The following is a 17,376-nucleotide window of genomic DNA, read 5'->3' as shown; positions in this document are numbered from 1 at the left end:
TAAATCTTTATAAAAATTAATTCAATATTATCTTTTTTTTATTTTTTGACAGGCAGAGTGGACAGTGAGAGAGAGAGACAGAGAGAAAGGTCTTCCTTTTGCTGTTGGTTCACCCTCCAATGGCCGCTGCGGCCGGCACGCTGCGGCCGGCGCGCTGCGGCCGGCGCACTGCACTGATCCAATGGCAGGAGCCAGGTACTTATCCTGGTGTCCCATGGGGTGCAGGGCCCAAGGACTTGGGCCATCCTCCACTGCACTCCCGGGCCATAGCAGAGAGCTGGCCTGGAAGAGGGGCAACTGGGACAGAATCTGGCGCCTCGACCGGGACTAGAACCCCGTGTGCCGGCGCTGCAAGGCGTAGGATTAGCCTGGTGAGCCGCGGCGCCGGCCTCAATATTTACTTAAATTGTAAAATGCAAACACAGTTCTAAAGTCCAACCTATTAAAAAGTGAAGTCCCTGTTCTTTTTCCCTACATACTATTTCCTCCTGCCCCCATAAGTAATCTTTTTAATGGTTTATCCACCAGTTTTCTTAATTTAAGCAAATATCTTTCATGGAGAAATGGTAGCATACTCTCTCCCCTTTTCTCCACCTGGCTTAATTTAAAGAAAATGAAACTCAATTATTCACTTGAATCTAATTGTGTACAATTGAAGCCATAATGATATGGAGAAATATTATTCTAATGTGGCTTTTTTTAAAAGATTCATTTTACTTATTTGAAAGGCAGCGTTACAGAGAGGCAGAGGCAGAGAGAAGGAGAGGTCTTCCATCTGCTGGTTCACTCCCCAGATGGCTACAATGGCTGGAGCTTTGCTGGTCCAAAGCTAGGAACCAGGAGCTTCCTCCAGGTTTCCCCTGTGGGCACAAGGGCCCAAAGACTTGGGCCATCATCTACTACTTTCCCAGGCCATAGCAGAGAGTTGGATCAGAAGTGGAGCAGGCGGGACTTGAACCGTTGCCCATATGGGATGCCAGCACTGCAGGTAGAGGCTTAGCCTACTATGCCACAGTGCAGGCCCCCATTCTCTGCTCCCTTTAAAGTGTCACCCTTAGAGATACTTAACAAGAAGTTTTAACTGAAGGAAAATTGTCTCATAGGTAACTCTGGTGGGTGGGGCACCTGCGTATCCCCTTCAGGAGGGGCTGGGGCCCCCAGCTGGGGCAGGAGCTCTCAGTAGACAGTTGATGACCCTATAAGAGACTGTCTTGGTGGTGGAGAGACAGCCTCTCCAAGGCCAGCCCCTGCCAGGGGCAGCTCCCACCCAGTATGGAGGCCTACGCATTCTGAGTCAAGGCAGGACAACCCTGAGGGGCCACTTCAGCCCTGGAGTGCCTGGTGGGAGCAGTGGAGGATGCTGGGCCCACATCACAACTTGACATCTCCTGTCTACTCCTGGTTCCTTCCTTTCCTTCTCCCAGGTATTGCTCCTGAGGGTTCTCCCAGCACATATCCACAATGCTGTACTTTGTATCAGAGTTTGCTTCTTGAAGAACTTAAGTGACAACAGCAAGGACACATTGAAACTCCTGGCTTTCCCAGCAGCTGAGCTGCTTTAGTAAGGCCTTAGTCATTCAGGTCTTTGACTGGTAGCCTGAAACACTGAGGTTTTCTTGAAAAACTTTTGAGTGACCTATACTTCAAAGAAGTTGACTGGGGCAAGCACTGTGGCACAGCAGGTTAGGCTGCTACTTGGGATGCCCATCCACATCCCATATCTGAGTGCCTGGTTCAAGTCCTGACTGTTCCACTTCCAATCCAGCTTCCTGCTAATGTGCCTGGGAGGCAGCAGATGGTGGCTCAAGTATTTGGGCCCCTGCCACCCATGTGGCAGAATGAATGGAGTTCCTGGCTCCTGACTTCAACCTAATCCAACCCTGGCTGATGTCAGAGGGTAAACCAGCACATGGAAGATCTCTCTCTCTCTCCCTCTTGCTCTTGCTCTAGATTTCCAGCATATGAAATATACATATTTATATATATATATGTATACATACGCACACATACACACACAAAAAGTGAACTTCCCATTGTTTCTGGTCTGTAGGTACTAGTGAGCTAGTTTGTCCTGAACGCTCAGGATCTGTCATCAGATTCATGTCACAGCATCTTGGACCTAAAAGAGATCTCACAGTGGGGTGGGCCCTCCCTCCCTGGTGCTCCTTCCTGCACCTGTCTTCACCTCCAGGAGACAGACACCAATGGTGGCAGGTGTTTCACTCACCAGCTCCTGCAGGGAACCAAAGCTAGGAGCTGGGAATGCAATCCAATTCTCTCACATGGGTGGCAGGAACCCCAGTGCTTGATCGATTACCACAGCCTCCCAGAGTCGGAAGCTGAAGGTAGTGTTCTGATGTGGGACATGGATGCCTTAACTAGTAGACCAAATGCCTGCCCCCTATTTTGACTATTATTAAGTGTACAGTTCTGTGGCATTAAGTATATTTAAATTATTTTAGAATCATCATCACCACCTATCTGTAGAACTTTTTTATCATCTCAAACTGAAATAACATAGCCATTAAACAACTCCCATTCTCTCCTCACTCCAGCCCCTGGTAGCCACTATTCTACTTTCTGTCTCTATGGATTTGACTACTGTATGAATCTCATACAAAATGGCATCATACAAGACTCATATTTGCCCTATGTCTGGCTTCTTTGACTTAGCGTGAAATTTGCAAGGTTCATGTTGCAGCATGTATCAGAATTTCATTCCGTTTTAATCAGCTTTACTTTATTACCTCCTATAAATGAGAATGCTCAGACAATAAAACATATCCCTTATTATCCTGAAGATACCATTTGAAAAAAATACCATTGGCTCTACTGTGAAGATCAAACATGAAATCATCTGCAAATGAAAAGATTTGTTGTTGAGATTTATACATTATTCCATTTTTTACCATGATAGCTACATCCCATGGAATTCAGGGCTAATAGAATTCATGGCTGAGGAACAGAAGATCTCTGTGAAAAGGAAATGAAATAATGAACGAAGCCACCAAAGTCCTTATACATATTCATCTTGACTAAAATTAAACCAGTGAAGACAATGCACCAAATGGAAGAGTCCATGGCACTTCCCAGATGTCTGTTGTGTCTCACGACCCTTGCTGTAGGGAAACCAGGGCAGCCGCAACAGGACTTGGAATGATATTTGCTTCAGGTTCACGCAAGGTGAAATTGTTGACACTGTGGAGCAAGATGTAAATCTATGTGTGAGGCCTAGTATTCCTCTTAAGGGCTAACCTGTTTCCATAAGGGATTGTTATGTCAACAGAGCTGTGGGATCCTCATGCATGAGCAGGCGAGGGAAGCACCTGCCACCATTGGTGTCTGTCTCCTGGAGGTGAAGACAGGTGCAGGAAGGAGCACCAGGGAGGGCCCACCCCACTGTGAGATCTCTTTTAGGTCCAAGATGCTGTGACATCAATCTGATGACAGATCCTGAGTGTTCAGGACAAACTAGCTCACTAGGACCTACAGACCAGAAACAATGGGAAGTTCACTTTGTGTATATGCATATGTGTGTGTACATATATATGCATATATATTTCATATGCTGGAAATCTAGAGCAAGAGCAAGAGGGAGAGAGAGAGAGATCTTCATGTGCTGGTTTACCCTCTGATATCAGCCAGGGTTGGACCAGGCCAAAGCCAGGAGCCCGGAACTCCTTTGTGGGTGGCAGCCCTCTAAGTCTCTGAGCCATCACTGCTGCCTCCCAGGGTGCACATTAGCAGGAAGCTGGATTGGAAGTAGCAGAGCCAGGGCTCAAATGAGGCCAAACAGTATCTTAACCACCTGCAATGCCTACCCCTCGCCGTGTGGCACCTTCTGCTTCCAGTCTGCCGTCCCTGACAGCACCCACTGTGAGGCCCCACTAGAGCTTCACTAGATGCTAGCATCATGTTGTTGGACCTTTAGAGCTCTGGGCTAAATAAACCTTGCTTCTTTATACATTGCACAGGTATTTTGTTAGAGCAATGGCAAATGGACTAATATATGTTACACACAAAGCAGAGGGTCAGAGGGCAGTGAGTGTGCTAAGAGTATGGGATGGCACCTGCGGCCTTTGGGTGTTTAGCAATCTTTGATTGGAAGCTCTGCTTTGTCACTTAGTAGCTGGGTGAGCTTTGAGCCTCCTGTGGCTTCGTCAGTGAAACGGAGCTAGTATACCTCGTTGTTGGAAGGATTAAATGAGATGCTGCAGGTGCAGCCCTTGTCACAGAGCCCAGTGTTTAGTGAGCGCTCAGTATGAGCTGGCTGGAGTAAGGAAGCAGAATGCACCAGAAAGAGCATAAACCACTCTGGGGCTTGGGCAGCTGGGGGCTGAATCCGGCTCTCCCACTCCCCATCTTTCTAGACTTGGACCAGTAACTTGACCTCTCCAGGTTTCAACTGTCTCATTTGTAAATTAGAGAAAATGGTAGTCCCAGCTCAGAGGGTTGAAGGATTATGTTTCCATCAATGAACATAAGAAACATGTTTGCCTTAGCTAGTGTATGAAGTGCTGAAAAACATGCCTAAGACATGGTAAGCATTGTTTATGTATGTTATGCATGTATGTATGCGTATATGTATGTACGTATTCAAAAGGCAGAGTGACAGAGAGAGGGAGGGACAGATAAAGAGAGATCTACTATCCATTGGTTCACTCTCTAAATGGAATTGGGCCAGGCCAAAGTTGGGAGCCTGGAACTCCACCTGGGTCTCCCAGGTGGGTGGCAGGGGCCCATGTACTCGGGAGCCAGCAGGGATTTAGCTAACACAACGGGAAACTGAATCAGAACTGGAGCAGCCGGGACACAGACTGGGGCCCTGAAACTGGCGACACCAGAGGCAGCTTATCCTGATGCACCACAACACTGGCCCCATGTAAGCATTATTTAAATGTCCTCTTTTATTATTATTTGGAGCGATTCTGGGATAATAAAAAAGAATAATAAAATAAATATAATAATAAGAAACGGTTTAATCATAAGGCATACACAAATCATGGGAAGCTCTTCCTAAGCCTCTGAGCATTTCCATTTAACAGGACACACAGCACAGGACCACTTGCCCAAAGATCAGCCAGCTTGCCCACCTTGCGTCTGACTCCAGAACTCTTACGTTACCCTGTTCTGCCCCCTACAACAGTCAGAAGCTGTTGCTCATGAAAATGCATGTAGAATACGATGCTAAGAAGTAAATGAATGAGCCTCTGGGAAGGAGGCCAATAGCTGAGACTGGAAGGAGGGATAAAGCAGTCATTGCATTGAGCATTAACTTAACACTAGACTTCCAGCAACCCTGCAAAGCAGAAAGCATAGCGTGTCACATGGTACCCCATTTTTGAAATGAAGCCCTGTGCCCCTTCCCTCACCCCGAACCTGGCACACTCCTTCTCCTTCATTCATCAGGGAACTCTAGAAACCATCTACGCTTGCCAGGCACTCTTCGGTTCTTCAAAAGACACACTTGTTCCTGACACCAAACTCTTTGCTAAAAAGACAGAAGGGTTTCTCACAGGCGGGACATTAGGCGACCGGTGCCACAATGTTTTCACGAAAGCAGATGCAGGAGCGGCATGCCTACAATCCAGGCGACAGCCTCTCATGTCAGTCCAGGGAGCAGAGGATTCAGTCCGTAGGCCTGGCAGGAGTAAGGAGCCGTGGATCACAGGGCTCTTCGCATGCCCGTCAATGGCTGTGGTTTAATCAATTGCGAATAACTAGTAACACGGTTGTGTCTAAAACTGTGCATCATTGAATGCTGCAATATGAACAAGAAATTATGGGTGAAGTTTAACTGTTTTCAAATGTAAAATTTTTAAATTCAATGTAATGAATTGATTTCTAATTTATTTGAAAGGCAGAGAAAGAGACAGACAGACAGAGATCTTACATCCTCTGGTTCACTCCAAATAGCCGCAATAGCCAGTGCTGAGCCAGGCTGAAGTCAGGAGTCGGGAACTCCATCCAAGTCTCCTACAGAGGTGGCAGGGGCACAAGTACTTGAGCCTTCGCCTGCTGCCTCCCAGGGTGCACATTAACAGTAAGCGGGAAGGGAGAGTGGAGCGGCACTCAAGCCCAGGCACTTTGCTATGGGATGTGGGTGTCCCAAGACACGATTTAACCTTTGCACCAAGCGTCCACCCTGAAATACTAGATTTTAGGAGCAGACCATCTGGGCACAACCCACAGGAAACAAGTGATCACAAAATAAGCTTACAGATGTGAGGACAGAGTTCTTCGCCATTTCCTTGTTTCTCAGAGGTTGTACCCAAAGTTTGGAGGTCAAAGCAGTCCCCAGGAAAGGAGGAACTGGCCAAGCTAGAGCAGAGGGAGCTGTGGGCTTGCTCTCCTTTGACTCTCTAGCATGGGAGAGGTCACCACTCAAACACCAGCCCCCTCCCATAGCAGGGGCCTTGCGCTGTGCCACAGCCTGCGTGTTCCGGTCCTCCCTCTGCTGTGGACCCATGGCAGTGGGCTAATGCGCTGGATGAATTTCCAAGACAGAGTAGCCAGCTGCAGCATCTCCCAGACTTCCATCAGGGAGAAATCCCTACTGGTAGCACATTCACTCCTGTCTCTAGAACAGGGTTCCTCAGGGCTCGCTCATCTGATCTAATGGGCATGGAACATACTCCCGGTACTGTGCTTGTATCTTGCTTTCTCTTTTAAACATTGTTTTTTCTTTCAACAAGTCCCTCTGCCTCACTGGCACTCTTTGTGCAAGAAGGTGTATTTGCATTTCAAAGTCTAACATTTCCCAATAACGGCCAAGTTCTGAAAACACATTTTCCTGTGATAAAAACCTTTCTGAGATTAGAAAACTAAACAGAAGTACAATGCTTTAAACAACTCCTAATTACCATGGAACTAGCCCTGAGAGACCCACAAGCACTTTTTTTTTTTTTTTTGACAGGCAGAGTGGACAGCGAGAGAGAGAGAGAGAGAGAGAGAGAGAGAGAGAGAGAGAGAAAGTCTTCCTTTTGCCGTTGGTTCACCCTCCAATGGCCGCCGCGGCTGGCCCGCTGCAGCCGGCGCATTGCGCTGATCCGAAGGCAGGAGCCAGGTGCTTCTCCTGGTCTCCCATGTGGTGCAGGGCCCAAACACTTGGGCCATCCGCCACTGCACTCCCTGGCCACAGCAGAGAGCTGGCCTGGAAGAGGGGCAACCGGGACAGAATCCGGCGCCCCGACCGGGACTAGAACCCATGGTGCCGGCGCCGCAAGGTGGAGGATTAGCTTAGTGAGCTGCGGCGCCGGCCACAAGCACTTATTTTTAAAATGCTCTTTGTGGAAGAATCCATCAGGCAAGCCGCATGCTACAGCCATGTCCATGGCCATCCAGATGCGGAGGTTAACAGGAAGTCGCTGCCGGGTCTGTGCCTTCCAGGAAGCCGCTCTTCTACTGAAGGTGACTTTCACAGATCAGTTCTGGGTGCATCTTAATTTCAACATTGCAGAGTGTTTCCAAAACTTCCTCAAAGATAAAAATTCCTGTTAAATAGTGAGAACTCTAATCCCTCCATGGGAATGCAGATTAAATGGATGTGGGATGGGCCCAGTAATGGGGGTTTTGTTTGTTTTCTTATATGCTCATTTGTTTTTGAACAAGGACTTTATGTCCTTATCTTTAAGGAAGTTGGGGGAGAATTTGACTAGGGACTCAGGGCCTCTCTGACTCCGCCACTCTGTAATTCCATGCTTCTGGGGTGGGAGGTCAGCCAGCGGCCCTCACTGGAAGCTACTGTAGTTATGATAAGAGCTTGAGAAAGTTTTCTTTTGTGGGTTCTTTCCCCTGGTGGGGTGGCACCTGGGGTGAGTTTTGTGCAGTAGATATCAACTTCTCCCGGGCCAACCTTGCGATAAGCCCTGTGGGAAACCACTCCAGTTGCTTTGTGCTTGTTAGAATTGTGAACATTGTCCCGCCTAACTCTTCTGATGTGTTCCCACTCAAGAAGTGTCCCCCACAGGGCGCCAGGGTGGGTCCTCCTCCCTCAGCCTCAGACCTATGACTTCCAACATCCAGCCGTGGCCTCAGAAACTCATCACTCCCGGAACCGCTCCTGAGGTAAGGAGTAGGGTGACCTGTGCTCAGACCTCAAACTCCCACAAGCACCAAGTCAAGACACACCCTCTCGTTTCTATGGAAGCCTGCGGCCCCACTGATGGTGACCCAATCTTTTCCAGGAACTGATTGGAAGAATGAGGACTTGTTTTCCAACCAGTCTTTTGTGAGAGAAGCTGAAGGCCAAAGGCTAAAATTCCCTGCAAGTTTAGCTTCTTGGAAACTCGAGGATATTCACAAACATAGTAATTTCTATCTCCATTTTTAAAATTTTTAAGTTCTGGGGCTGGCACTGTAGCGTAATGGGTAAAGCTGCCGCATAAGGTGCTGGCATCCCATGTGAGTGTTGGTTCGAGTCCTGGCTTCTCCACTTCTGATCCAGCTCACTGCTAATGTGCCTGGGAAAGCAGTAGAAGAGGGCCCAAGTATCTGGACCCCTACACCCATGTGGGAGACCATGAAGAAGCTCCTAGCACCTGGCTTCGGATGGGCCCATCTCTGGCCATTTTGGCTATTTGGGGAGGGAACTAGCAGATGGAAGATCTGTTTGTCTTTCTCTCTCTCTTTCTCTCTAACTTTGCCTTTGAAATAAATAAATGCATCCTTTATAAAGTTTTTAAGTTGTGGGGCTGGCGTTATGGCACAGCGGGTGAAGCCACCACCTGCAATGCTGACATTTCATAAGAGCACCGCTGGAGTCCCAGCTGCTCCACTTGCAATCCTGCTCTCTGTTAATGCACCTGGGAAAGTATTGCAGGATGGTCCAAGTGCTTGGGTCTCTGCCACCCACATAGCACACCCAGATGGAGTTCCAAGCTCCTGATTTTGGTCTCATCCAGTTCTGTTTTTTTGCAGCCATTTTGGGAGTAAATCAGCAGATATCTCCCTCTCTCACTGTCTCTGTCTCTGTCTCTCTCTCCCTGTGTGGGTGTGTCTGTAACTCTGCCTTTCAAATAAATAAATAATTTTAAAATGAAAAAATAAGTTGTCCCCATCTGTCCAAATCAGTGATTCATCAAGGAAGAAAGCAGCATGCTGTTTTGTTCATAGAAGACTTTGGTGTCTTTGAAAATGGTATTGGTCGGGGCTGGCACTGTGATGAAGTGGGTTAATGCCCTGCCTGAAGCACCGGCATCCCATATGGGCACCGGTTCGAGACCTGGCTGCTCCACTTCCTGTCCAGCTCTCTGCTATGGCCCGGGATAGCAGTAGAAGATGCCCCAAGTGCTTGGGCCCTGCACCCACGTGGGAGACCTGGAAGAAGCTCCTGGCTCCTGGCTTTGGATCAGCGCAGCTCTGGCCCTTGCGGCCATCTGGAGAGTGAACCATCGGATGGAAGACCTCTCTCTTCTCTCTGTGTAACTCTGACTTTCAAATAAATAAATAAATCTTTAAAAAAAATTTTTTTTAATTCCATTAAAAAAAAAGAAAGAAAATGGTATTGGTCAGGGTGGGAGTTTTGTGCAGCAGCTAAGAAGCCACTTGGAATGCTCCCATCCCATATCCAATTCCCAGCCTTGCTCTCCATTCCAGCTTCCTGCTAACATGCCCTGGCAGGCAGCAGGTGATGGCTCAAGTAGTTGGGTTCCTGCCACCCATTCAGGCCACCCAGATTGAGTTCTGGGCACCTGGCTGTGGCCTGACCCAGACCAGGATATTGTGGGCATTTGAGAGTGAGACCGCAGATGGGAGCTCTCTGTCTTGTCTCTCTGTATCGCTGCCTCTATATGATACTGGTAAGTGTGAAAGAAAAGAATTGACACCTGGGAAAGGAAATGTAGATGTAAGATTGCTGAAGTTAAGTGAAAACCTTGAAGTACTGAATTTGAAATGGAAATATCAGTATGAACCCATGTTACATTTTATCTTAGAAAATGGGGGGCTGGGCCAGTGCCGTGGCTCAATAGGCTAATCCTCTGCCTTGCGGCGTTGGCACACCGGGTTCTAGTCCCGGTCGGGGCGCTGGATTCTGTCCCGGTTGCCCCTCTTCCAGGCCAGCTCTCTGCTGTGGCCAGGGAGTGCAGTGGAGGATGGCCCAAGTGCTTGGGCCCTGCACCCCATGGGAGACCAGAAAAAGCACCTGGTTCCTGGCTTCGGATCAGCACGGTGCGCCGGCCGCAGCATGCTGCCCGCGGCAGCCATTGGAGGGTGAACCATAGGCAAAAGGAAGACCTTTCTCTCTGTCTTTCTCTTTCACTGTCCACTCTGCCTGTCAAAAATAAAAAATAAATAAAAAATAAATAAATAAATAAATAAATAAATAAATAAATAAAAGGTATGTAGGCATATCAGTTTGAGTCCTGGTTGCTCAACTTCCAATCCAGCTCTCTGCTATGGCCTGGGAAAGCAGCAGAAGATGGACCAGGTACTTGGGTCCCTGCGCCCACATGGTAGATCCAGAAGAAGCTCCTGGCTCATGGCTTTGGATTGGCCTAGCTCCAGCCGTGGTGGCCATTAGAGGAGTGGACTAACAGATGGAAGACCTCTCTCTTCTCTGCCTCTGCCTTTCTGTGACTCTGCCTTTAAAATAAATAAATAAATCTTAAAAAAAATGGGGGAGAAGGGGTTTGCTGGCATTGTAGAGCAGTGGTTTAAGCTGCTGCTTGCGATGCCAGCACCCCCATCAGTGTGTCACTTTGAGTCCTAGCTATTCTGCTTCCATTCCAGTTCTCTGCTAATGTGCATGGAAAGCAGCAGATTATGGCTCAAATACTTGAGTTCCTGCCACTCAGTAAATGAAAGAAAAGAATCAAGCACTGGGGCTCTTCTCTTGTACAGTCTGATTTTTAGCCAGAGAATGGGTTAGCAGATGCTTCCCTTTATAAAATATTTCAGCTAAATGAATGATAGAGAAATGATACAATTTGACTCTTGCCAACGTATTTTTCCTAATGGATCTATATAATTATTATCCATAGCTGTTAATATCACACAAGGGGGCCCAGATCTGTGGCTCAACGGGTAAAGCCACTGCCTGCAGTGCTGGCATCCCATATGGGCGCCGGTTTGTGTCCCAGCTGCTCCACTTCTGATCCTGCTCTGCTGTGGCCTGGGAAAGCAGCAGAAGATGGCCCAAGTCCTTAGGCCCCTGCACCCGCATAGGAGACCCAGAAGAAGCTCCTGGCTTCGGGCTTCAGATCAGTGCCGCTCCAGTCATTGCTGCCAGTTGGGGAGTGAACCAGTGGATGGAAGACCCCTCTCTCTCTCTCTCTCTCTCTACCTCTGCCTCTCTGTAACTCTGCCTTTCAAATAAATAAATCTTTAAAAAAAAATCACACAAGGAAGGAAGCAGCCAGACATTAAGTACCTCCTGATGGAAGGACACATCATCTATGAAGCGTACTCGCCAAAACAAGTTCTGATTGATGTCTGATCAGGTCTCCAGATCTAACTACAAACTTACAGGATATACAGGAGTCAGACAAAGATGAAATCAGAAAGATACAGACTCTATGGGAAACTCTCTAAGGCACTGACCCAGTTTCTCCAATGATTAAATTGGGAGGAAAAAGAGGAGGTAGGGGTGGCATGTGGATTAAAACAGACTTAAACTGTCAACTATACAATATATAGATTTTATTTGGATCCTGATTTTAACTAAATAGTATAACAATTATAAGGCAGGAATTTTAAACACAGACTATATATATATATATATATATATACACAACAACATTAAGAACTATTGATATTTTAGTGATGGAATAGTTCTGGTTATGTCAAAATATTTCTTACATTTTAAAGACACACATATTCATGTATAAATTACATACTGCCTGAGATTAAAAAACAAAACAAAACAAAAACCTTAAATAGAATCGATCCTTTTCTATCTTGGAAGGAATTTCCTGTCTTTACCTCCCACACTCTTGGAAGGCGACCAAGGAAGTCGTCTTCTTTGTCTTCCCCTCCCCGCAGTGGGATGAGTTGCATATGAAGGTGGCAGGAGCAGGGGTGACCCTGCTGTCACTCACCTCATACTGAAGCCTTTACAAATAAGTGAACCAATGAGACAGCCAAAAGCAACTTTCCTGACACAGCATTACTGCACGGTTGCTGGGTAAAGGGGGGCCACAGAGGACCGTCAGATTCCAGACACACAATTTTCTTGCCTGTCTTCATCTGCAACTCAGACCCTCTTCACGTTTCCTGCAGAGACCAGAGGGAAGCTCCTGGGCCGGGGCCAGCACCTCCCCCTTTTCGGGACTGGCCTCTTTCTTCCTGTTTCTTTAAAGGATTGGAGAAGAGCAGAAAAACCTGGAAAACATAATGCACCTCTGACAGAAATAGAAAACAAGCATTCTGTGTCGATTTCTCACAGACACTGAGGCCAAACGCTCGTTTATTTTGAGATGTGTGGGAGAATCTTTGTTAGGTACCCAGCCCGCACATCAGGGAGACAACAGGATATGCTGCAGTGAGGTTGTAAACAGACTCCAATCCCTTGGGCCACCCTGCCTTTAATTCCTGTGCTCTGCCCCATAATGGAATTACAGGGCCTGAATCCTAGACCTCAGAAGGTTTGCAAAATTTCCTTCTTCACACAGTCCTGGAATTCCTTATGTACACAGACGCAACAGAAACAAAACCAAATTCATGACAAATGACTTTCCAAAAAAAATCTTGCCATAAAACAAGCATTTTTCTGAACAGGAAGAATAACAGACTCAAACAAAGCCACCCAGATCGCTTCCCTTGCTTGCTGAGCTGTGGATCTTTGCTCTACACCCCGAGTCTTGATCCACGGTGCCCTCTATTAATTTGCTGGTGGATTTGAACCAAATCTGATTTCCGTCCTTTCCATAGAAGCTCCAGTCTCTCCTGAGAGAAAGGGCCTAGGCTGAGGAAGTTGCAATAGAAACAAAAAATGTGTTAACACCTGGCAAAAAGTGCTGAGCAAATTATGCCAAACCTTAAACCTGCTTTGGGTTAATGCTTGTAGCTTCCTCTGAAGTGACTGCTCTTGTTTTCCCCATTTCATAGATGAAGAAGCTAAAATGGGTTACAACTAGTAAGAAGCCAAGTTTCTGTGAGACTCCAGAGCTCAAGTCTAAAATCACTGAGATAAATCTCTTTTATCGGCTGGTCTTTGGAAGGACGTTCTATTTTAAAAGGGGCAGAACAACACAGGGAAGATGCGAAGGCAGTAAGACATAGCAAGAAAGGGTACAGGTTGGTGCCACTCCGGGGGGGGGGCTGTCCATGTTATAGTTTGGGAATAGCATTCTTGAGGTTGAGCTGGGCACTGGCTGCATGGATGTTTCCTGAATGACCATGGGCTTTGAAGTTTCAATGAGCTGTGATCTTTGACCTTGAGGAAGTAGCTTGGGATTGCCAACCAAAGCAGAACAGGCAATGCTGCTAAAACGTCTGCAACTTCGGTAGCTATTGCACTGGCTGTGAATTCAGATTTATGAATACTGTACCCTGACAGCAACTTCCTGGGTTGAAAGAGCCAGTATGTTCCTCCTGGCATAAATCACTTTGAATGGCTTTTTGTTTGTTTGTTTCTTTTAAAGGCAGAGCAATAGAGAAAGAGAGAGATCTTCAATCTACTGACTCACTCCCCAGATGCCCACAACAGCCAGGACTGGGCCAGGCTATAGCCAAGAGCCAGGAACTCCATCCAAGAATCCCATGTGGGTGGCAGAAACCCAAGTCCTGAAGCCATCATCTGCTGCCTCCCAGGATGCACATTAGGAGGAAGCTGGATCAGAAGCAGAGGTGAGGCTGTATCCCGGGCTCTCTGACATGGGATGTACCTATCTTCTTTATAAAGTTAGTCTGCCTCAGATATTTGGCTACAGTAATGAAAAATGGACTAATACACAACCCTAATACAAGGACTACCCAATTCTATCTCCAACCCCATCCTCTCCTCCAGCTCCAGACTCTGTATCTTTCTTGCCATCTCCACTTGGGACCCTGAAAGTTAATATACTTTAAGGTGGAGCTCAGGTTTCCCACTCTGACCTGCTTCCTCCAGTCTTCCCTAATCCCTAATCAGAAACACCCATTGCTCAAGTCAAAAGTCTATAGGGCTGGGGGTGGGGTGGGGGTGGGGGGGTGGTCAGTGCTGTAGCATAGTTGGTTAAGCTGGTTCAAGTCCTGGCTGTTCTACTTCCAATTCAGCTCTCTGTTAACTGCCTGGGAAAGCAGTAGAAGATGGACCAAGTTGCTCAAGCCCTAGCTCCCATGTAGGAGACCCAGCAGAAGCTCCTGGCTCTGGTCCAGCTCTGGCAATGTGGCCATTTGGGGAGTGAACCAGCAGATGAAAGATCTCTCTCTCTCTCTCTCTCTCTCACTGTCCACTCTGCCTGTCAAAAAAAAAAAAAAAAAAAAAAAGTCTACAACGAATCCCTGTTTCTATTTCTTTCTTTCTTTCCTTTTTTTTTTTTTTTTAAAGAGTTATTCATTTATTTGAAACACAGAGTTAGAGAGACAGAGTAGGAAATAGAGATCCTTCATCCGCTGGTTCATTCCTCAAATGACCACAGTGTTTGGGGCTTGGCCAAGCCAAAACCAGGACACTGCAACTCCATTTGGTGCTCCCAGGTGAGTGGCAAGAGCCCAAGGACTTGGGCCGTCTTCTATTGCTTTCCCAGGGCATTAGCAGGGACCAGGATCAGAAAAGGAGCAGCCAGGGCTGGAACTGGCCCCCATATGGGATGCCAGTGCTGCAGTTGGTGGTTCAGCCTGCTGCACCACAACACTGGCCCTTGTCTCTTTTATATCCAATTTAAATGTAAGTCATATTATAGCGGGGATCTTGGACAGAAACGTGGGACACCAAGACTCTTAATGGGAAAATAGCTTTTATTCTTGCCTGTAGTACCAAAGGATTTGTACCTACAGTCTGAGCTCCAAACAAAGCAAGGTGCTGTCTTATAAAGCCTGGAACAAACAACTCTAAGTTTCCTTTTACATATTGGTTCCACACTTTTGATTGGATAGGTGAAAGCTACAACACTGCGTATACAACTGTTACACAAAGTTATACCTGTGTGCATTAGATTTTTCTTTTGCTGACGTGGTTGCAATTGTAGTATGTCTCAGAAAGCTCTTTCCACCCGTTTCCAGAAAGCCCCTGCTGTCCTACTGTTTTTTGCCTTTAGCCAGCTTTTTTCTACCTAAGGGGAGGGGTCCCTCTGACCTTCAACATTTAACCTTACTGTGAGCTATGCTTGCGTCCTCTGGCTGTATAGTGTCTACGTTAGTGACTTTCATGAGTCATATTTTTATTCAGCCAATGTTACAAACTGTTTGTTTTCCCAACCAAAATTCATGCATTGACAGTAAGAGGAAGTAGGGCTTTTGAAAGTTGATTAGGTCACAGGGATGGAGCCCTCACGAATGGGATTCAAGCCCTTATGTGAAACACCCCAAAGGGCTCCCTTGCCCCTTCAACCATGTGAGGACCCAGCCAGAAAACAGACACCTATGAGCCACATGCCCTCATCAGCCAGCAAATCTGTTGGCACCTTGGTCTTGGACTTCCCAGCTTCCAGACCTCTGAGAAATAAGCTTCTGTTCTTTATAAGTTTTCAGTCTCAGGTATTTTGTTATTGCAGCCCAAATGGACTAAAATACCCAGAGAAATTTTGTCTTTCAGTATGTGGGTTCTGGTTTTTCTTTTAAAACAATGTCTTTAGGAATAGGCCCTGAATACTAATGTACTTTGATTGCTCTCAATTTCAATTCAATATAAACACTTAATCCTAGTGCTGTCTTTTTTTTTTTTTTAAGATTTATTTATTTATTTGAAAGTCAGACTTACACAGAGAGAGGAGAGGCAGAGAGAGAGAAAGAGCAGTTTTCCATCTGATGGTTCACTCCCCAACTGGCCGTAATGGCCAGAGCTGCACAAATCTGAAGCCAGGAGCTTCTTCCGGGTCTCCCACGTGGATGCAGGGTCCCAAGGACTTGGGCCATCTTCTACTGCTTTCCCAGGCCATAGCATAGCTGGATTGGAAAAGGAGCAGCCGGGTCTCGAACTGGTGCCCATATGGGATGCCAGCACTTCAGGCCAGGGTGTTAACCCACTGTGCCACAGTGCCGGCCCCACCTAGTGCTGTCTTGATCACAACCATCTTGAAGGAGTTTCTCTCGTCTCATTCCATTCACGCCATTTCTAGTTCTGCAGTAACCATCCCTTCACCCCCCAAAAAATCAGCTACTGACACCTTATTGATAGCACTCTTGATAAGGACATAGTTCTCAATTGCTGAATCCAAAGGCCTATCTCTAGGCCTGATTGTATCAGACCACCCCACTCACTGGTAATTGCTGTTCTTTGCTTCACTGTGGCCCCTGCAGCTCCTGGCACCTGTAATGCTTCCTGTACTGCTCGGGCTGGAATGCGTCGGACTTCTTTGTGATTGTCCTCACAGATTCCACTCTTGATCTCTTCTCATTCTTCACTAATGGTCCTTTCCTTTCCTTTCCTTTCCTTTCCTTTCCTTTCCTTTCCTTTCCTTTCCTTCCCCTTCCCCTTCCCCTTCCCCTTCCCCTTCCCCTTCCCCTTCCCCTTCCCTTTCCCTTTCCCTTTCCCTTTCCCTTTCCCTTTCCCTTTCCCTTTCCCTTCCTTCCTTCCTTCCTTCCTTCCTTCCTTCCTTCCTTCCTTCCTCTTGCTGGTTCACTCTCCAAGTGGATGCAACAGACAGAGCTGGACCAATCTGAAGCCAGGAGCCAGGAGCTTCTTCTGGGTCTCCCATGTGGGTAAAGGGGCCCAAGCACTTGGGCCACCTTCCACTGCCTTCTCAGGTACATTAGCAGGGAACTGGTTCAGAAGCAGACCAGCTAGCACTTGAACTGGCATCCATATGGGCTGCCAGCGCCACAGGCGGCAGCTTTACCTGCTATGCATCAGGGCTGGCCCCTCTCCCGCAATGGTTTTTTTTTTTTTTGTTTTTTTGTTTTTTTGTTTTTTTGACAGGCAGAGTGGACAGTGAGAGAGAGAGACAGAGAGAAAGGTCTTCCTTTTTGCCATTGGTTCACCCTCCAATGGCCACCACAGCCGGCGTGCTGCGGCCAGTGCACCGTGCTGATCCGAAGTCAGGAGCCAGGTGCTTCTCCTGGTCTCCCATGGGGTGCAGGCCCAAGCACTTGGGCCATCCTCCACTGCACTCCCTGGCCACAGCAGAGAGCTGGCCTGGAAGAGGGGCAACCGGGAAAGAATCTGGCACCCCGACCGGGACTAGAACCTGGTGTGCCAGCGCCGCTAGGTGGAGGATTAGCCTAGTGAGCCACGGCGCCAGCCCCACAATGGTTCTTAAACTTCTTTTTTTCTTTTTCTTTTTAACTTTTATTTAT

At 47.3% G+C, this 17,376-nt stretch overlaps 2 long non-coding RNA genes across 2 annotated transcripts; one reads left to right on the top strand and one right to left on the bottom strand.

Annotated features, from left to right (window-relative positions):
- Positions 1-4,955: 4,955 nt before the first annotated feature.
- Positions 4,956-12,224, bottom strand: LOC127493451 (uncharacterized). The gene is made up of 2 exons (XR_007923619.3): positions 12,039-12,224; positions 4,956-5,761 (listed from the first exon to the last, which is right to left on the bottom strand). It is a non-coding gene; the product is annotated as an uncharacterized LOC127493451 (long non-coding RNA).
- On the top strand, positions 7,929-9,522 carry LOC149125689 (uncharacterized). Its single transcript, XR_016236752.1, has 2 exons — positions 7,929-8,067; positions 8,187-9,522. It is a non-coding gene; the product is annotated as an uncharacterized LOC149125689 (long non-coding RNA).
- Positions 12,225-17,376: the final 5,152 nt, after the last annotated feature.

This window comes from Oryctolagus cuniculus, chromosome 7, assembly GCF_051225735.1.
Source record: "Oryctolagus cuniculus isolate XC-2025 breed Fujian yellow rabbit chromosome 7, ASM5122573v1, whole genome shotgun sequence".
Lineage (NCBI taxonomy): Eukaryota > Metazoa > Chordata > Mammalia > Lagomorpha > Leporidae > Oryctolagus > Oryctolagus cuniculus.
The sequence above is the reverse complement of the archived record's forward strand: the minus strand, read 5'-3'. Positions and strand labels throughout refer to the sequence as shown.